The 6000-nt window shown below is 40.0% G+C and overlaps 1 protein-coding gene across 5 annotated transcripts in view; it reads left to right on the top strand.

Annotated features, from left to right (window-relative positions):
- Positions 1-295: 295 nt before the first annotated feature.
- Positions 296-6000, top strand: part of LOC121190639 (A-kinase anchor protein 13) — a 95851-nt gene continuing 90146 nt past the window's right edge. For all 5 annotated transcript variants that reach the window (XM_041051912.1, XM_041051835.1, XM_041051755.1 and 2 more), the window contains exon 1: positions 296-461. The gene's annotated coding sequence lies outside the window, so the exon portion shown is untranslated. The remainder of the gene's footprint in view (positions 462-6000) is intronic.

Here is a 6000-nt window from a genome sequence, read left to right as displayed (position 1 = left end):
GTACTTTAGCTTGCTTCGTCCTGCTACTGGCGTGCGACCACGATACTGTTTCCTTACCTAAAGAAAAACTTTCAGTTCCAGGTAATACTTAGGCCCATAAAAATATAAAACTTCACTGAAGTTATTTTATCCTGCCACACGACTTGAAACATATTTCCTCTGGTTTGGAACTGAAGCCCAGAGCAAACAGAGCTGCTGCTAGCCCTCCTGCAGACTCCTCCCACTGAGTTGTCCTGGGAAACACTAACAACTGTAAGAAAGTGCACTCGGTCCTCCTGTTTCTGATCGGGGGAGACATTGGTAGGAAGACCACGCCGCCGCTCATCCGTTTCTCTCTACAGCACAAAACCTTTTAAAAGGACGTTTCGGCCCAGCTTCAAACACTGCAGGTCCATCCATTGGGAGGATTATTATGCGTCCAAAAGCTGCTACTTCTTCACACTGAGCCTCATCTGCTTAAGGTAAGAGGAGTCATTTACAAAGGTAGCCCGCTATTAACTGTCGGCTAACGTGAATGGACTTTGGAGTGCACTTAGTTTGCGTCTTTCTGGGCTGTGTTACATTGAGAGAAGTTGTTAAATGGCTGCGGGAAGCTGGGTTTTAACTTGTTGCTTGGTGGCCATGACATCCTCATTCAGAGCCTGCAGGGCCAATGTGGGACCTTCTCACGTTTCTGTTAACTCAGCGGCAGCGAGGAAGAACTGGGTCTCCTCAGGGACATGTAAAATTAACTCAAACAAAAGCTGCCGAAGTATAACATAGGCCGTATACTCAAAGCTGAAAGATAAAAACAGACGTGTTAGCTGATTGGTAAGTTAGAAAATTAGGTATGCTAACACCATACGAATATGACAAGAAGAATCCCTGAAGGTAAATGTTCATGTATGTTTGGGAATATCATTTATGGTGTTAAAACCACTTTGCATGGTGATAAAGTCAAACTGAAAGGGCAGTTATTCAGCTGTGGTACTCCAGGATTTCACAAGTAATTCTGTCAACTGCATTCAGTAAATTGCTATGTATCATTAATCAAGTAAAAAAATACATCATAATTCCTAATGTGCTTTAAAACCACTTTTTACAAGTATGGAGATAGATATAATGATAAATGTTGCCCAGCATCAGTTTACTTTATAGGAATAATCAACTTCCATTAAGAACAATAAGGCCATTATAAAGACACTGTTGTGAAACGCTTAAGATCCCTATAGGGCTTTTTTTTTTCAATAAGGAAGTCTGGTCACACAAGCTGATTTCCCTTCGTGCTTTATTTTTGATGCCTGTGGGAGAGGCTGCACACATGTAAGGGAAAATGGTAGCCTACTAATTCATTTACACTCGCTTGACCTCACCCACTTAAACATGTTCAAAGGACCAGGCGTATAAACATGGCCGCCCTCTGGTTTCTCATGTTGTAACACTCTCTTAGGTTTGCTCAGAAGTCGCATCACGGACCTCATCTTCTTCACTTCCAGGGCTACTTGGACTTATCTCACTCACTCAGAGCCTGCATACAGACTGCTCCAGTGAAGATGCCCAATAGCCGAAATGAACTGAAAAACTGGTTTCCTTAAAGACAGTTTTTTGTTTTTAGTGTAAAACTCAACACTTTATATATTTTTCTTTTGTCTGTCAAATTTTTCTTTAGCCTCAAAACTAAAACTCATCTCACAAGTGATTGTATTGTATTGTTCAAGTGATTGTGTTCTCTGTGCTCTTAATACCCACACTAACTTCCTCCAAAAAATTACGGGATTTTTGGATTCTACGCTGTTATTGTATTTTAAATGTCCTCAGTCCAGGTTGAATCCTCAGTTTTAACCTGCGATGGGGCAGATGGAAAGACAGGTTTTACAGAATTTGTTTTAATAACCTCTACCCCACAGAAATGTTTCATTATTTGCTGTCAGAGATGATGGATGACAGAGACTGGACACAGTTGTTATCACACCTCTAACATAGTGGCATTAGCCTCGTAATCACTGGTTTTGACTCTTCAAACAGTTTGTGACAAGCATCTGTTTCTCTCGCTGGCATTGCAGGGACTTCTTACAGTCAGTATTGACTCAGACAAAGCTGGTGTCTGTGATGGCAGCCCAGTCATGTAACTTTTCTGCGTTGCCGCGAGGATGCTTTTTACTGTGGGATTGGCCTGTAAATCTGAGTCACTGCCTTTGAATGCAGGCATTCACCGTTCTCATATTACATTGTGCAGAGAAGGTGACAGTATAAAAGAAGGAAATACACCTGTTCCAACCCTTTCCTTCCTGAAACTCCTTAAAGGTGTGTCAGATTTACAGTATCACTTCAAGTAGTTTGATAATTTTTAACTTTTATGTGTCAGTGGAAATTTGCCTGAGCTTCACAGAAACTCATACTTAATTCCAAACTTGGCACTGCCCATTACAACTGCAGTGATCTACTACAGGGCAGTCTCCACTGGAGATTGTTGGCTTCGAGTTCCTTTTTTATTTGCATTTTGGCTGCTTGTAGAGGGAAGAGTGTCCAGCAGTCCTTGGATTTGAACCACAAACCACCCAGGTCATTAACTTTCCTCTGCCGCATTGTGATTCAACTCTTCACAGCCATGCTAATATACTTGTGTGTTTGCATAATTTGACACTGTTGGGTCTTAAAAAGTTGACATTTTGAGACCTCCCCAAAAAAAGAACATTTTATGGATTTGAATCATGCCAATTGCAGTATTAAGTGCATTTTTGAATATGTAGGTTTCTCATCTCATAGAGAGGTTAAAACAATAAAATCCATCAGATTTTAGGCTAGTAGTTTTTCTTGCAGTGATTTAAATGCACATGTAATGGGTTTATTTTTAAATGCTAAATATCAAAGTAAATGCTGCCATCTTTTATATATAATCCATACTTTCTCAAAGGAATAGTTTTTGGGATATACCATTTATCTCTGTTTGATGAGAAGATCCATCGCCATCTCATGTCTTTTCATCAACTACAAGGCTATAGCCAGAAGCCATTTAACTTTGCTCAGCATAAAGACAAAATCTACTATACATTTATATTTTATGTTTTATTTGTTTAATCTGTACACTTAAAAGTAGATGCCGTTTTTGTTCAGTCACTGGCTATTTCATTTGTAACAACAAGCTATATGTGCAAACACATACTACAATAAGTTATCAATGCCATCTCTCTGTACAGCTGATGCTATTACCCAGAGAGATAGAAAGTGAGTGCAACAGTTGACTAAGCTACAAACCAGTAAACATCTATCATCAAACATCTATCTACATTTTTATTCATAAGACTGAGACTATCAGGAGAGAATGTCTATGCTGTGCTTCTGCTAAACAAAAGCTTATTAGTCTCCTCTCTATATGTCCCTCAGCAAACGTTAGTCTCACTTGTGAGGCCGTCCCAGTCAAAAATATGTATTTAGCTCTAGTACAAGAGACAAATGAAAGAGGAGCTGGCCTCCCATTTAGAGTACTGTAAATTGCCACGAGGATTGTGCTGGCTCCAAGCTGAACCCAGCCAATTTCTCATCTTCACAAACCCCCTAATTTAATGATGATGGAGGATACGCACGGTGTCAGCCTTGTAATTACACTGTATTTACTGTTGAATGGAAGCATTAGAGGAAGTCTTACAGGTACTGGTTCATGATGTAGTGCTGTCTCAGGGATGGGTTTTGTGTGCCTGGGAGGGCGACTGCTGAATTCCCTACTGATATTCACAATAAAGCCTTGACTTAGTTTTTGTTAAGACTGGAATTGCTGGAATCCTCTCAGCATGCCAAACAGAAGCCGCACTCCCTGTTCCAAAACAGCAGCCATCTCTGCAGCTTGTTCAAACTCTGTGCCCTGTAGTAGAGTTTCTTTTCTCCTGGCAATTATCAAACAGACTCTGTTGTTAATTGTTATGTGCTCGTGGTGGTACGAAGTCTTTTCCATAATGTGCCAGTACTGAGTTTCCACAAAAAATTGGCAACTTAACCAGTCGAACAGGCTGGTTTGGGTTAGCCTCAGATTGAAATGCCTCAGATTAAGCAATTGCTTAAAGCTCTGTGGTATGAATATATACAACATGACAATAGCAGGGTGGCATGGTTATAAAGACCATCCTCTGATCAATAGTAGGGCTGGATACTGTAAAGTTTTTTAATGACACCTGAGTTTTGGTTCAGTCAGACTTACATTTCATTATGACCAAAATGTAAGTGCTTGGAGTCTTCATATGCACAGAAACAGACCTTTGTGTGCCGACCCTCCACGAAGCAAACACAAAACAAACTGATGACGGGGGGCTCAAATCCAAATAGATGCAAATATATACTCAATAACAAAAACTTCATAATGGATGGGGTACAAGTCAGCTGGGTTATTTACTGTTGGACTTAAAGGCTTCTGGAGGAAATCTTCTCCTGTATACATACTGAAATTCGATTTCAGCACATATACGGGTGATGTTTTTAATTCATACCTGTGAATGTAATCCAGCCACACACACTATGGATACAAGGTATTGCAATACCGGGTGTATAGAAGGACACTGAGCCTCTGTCTGTTCACTCTGGTGTGTTTGTGTTGCAGAGCAGTGAGAGCTGAAGCTTGTTCCTTTTTTTGTGGACCACAAAGTATTGTTAAGATAGCTCAGGTATTTGTACTATCACTGCCCCGCTTACTCTATGGGTGTCACTTTTCAGTACTCAGGATCTGATCTATTATTTTCATATCTTCAGAGTCCCCAAACACCAGGACTCCTTTATGCTGCTGCTAAGAAAAGTATCCTGTTCAGTGCAAAGTAGATTTCAAAAATTATTTTCAGGGCATTGTATGCCTCTTTAAATAACAGTAGTGGATGGATGACATAAAATTAGGTAGAGAGAGAAGTGAAACAAAGATCCTCTGCCAAATTTGCACCAGGTACATTGCAGTTCATAGTCATAGCATCTGAAGCCCCGATTCCCAATGCAGAAATAAAGTAATGCTTACATTCATCATATTGAGTACATGCGGGTAGCATCTGTTTTCAGTACTGATTAATCTGCTACATTTTTTCTTTATTAATAAATTGGTAGTCTACAAAATATGATGTAGATGATTGATGAGTTTTTTTTTCTTTTTGTTAAATAACATTTAGAATACAGTTTTTATTGGTGTGTGTGGTATTGCTACTTTTACTTAAGTAAATGTTGTAAATGATTTGAATACATTTTCCAACCTTCTGGTAGTTGGAATCAATATATACATATATTCCCTGCATGTCTGGCACTGTATCAGAAAGAAACTTGAAAATATGACAATCATTACCAATATCCCAGAGCTTCCCTATAATTCGGTGGTTGAGGTTGAGCAGCTGTTGACCATGCTCTCTGATAGATTTTTCCATCAAGACCAAAACACTGTCACTGGCCTAAGGAGATAGGAGTTGTGAGATCCTTCCCAGCAGAGGCTGGATAGTTAGAGTTGCACGGTTGCAGTTGCGGCAGACACCTGACCTGTGGCCTGCAAGCTCCGCCTCTCCCCTCTGACATCAGGGTTTTGATCTGCCTACTGTCTGTGTTAGCACAAAGCCATATTTAGCTCAGTGTAATCAGTGTGGTGAGAACTCACATGCCCACTGCTGAGGATACCTGCCTAGTATAAACACACCTGCTCTCTCTGATGGGCTTAAAATGAATTTAATGTGCACCTGAAGCTTGCAGCCATCGTCATCAAGTAGACTGTGAGTAAGGTTTCCATTAATGCCTTCATGTGCTGTTTGTTAGCTCAGACAAATGCTTTTAAAAAAGTTGCGCTGTAGTTTGAGGTGGCAGAGTTAGAAGAACATTAAAATACTCATAGCTTTTAGGTTATAGGTGTTGATGTCAACTAAACAAAATAATTATTATGTTGGAGGTTACACACTGGATTTTAATGTTTTCTTCCTTGTTTATGTTTTGATAATATTCCTTAGGGCATCGTCTGACTGTGCTGCACCTACTGTGCTTAGCAACGTCTGCCTCAGTGATAACGCTTAATGA

Source organism: Toxotes jaculatrix, chromosome 1 (genome assembly GCF_017976425.1).
Source record: "Toxotes jaculatrix isolate fToxJac2 chromosome 1, fToxJac2.pri, whole genome shotgun sequence".
Classification (NCBI taxonomy): domain Eukaryota; kingdom Metazoa; phylum Chordata; class Actinopteri; family Toxotidae; genus Toxotes; species Toxotes jaculatrix.
This window is presented reverse-complemented; position numbering and strand designations above follow the sequence as displayed.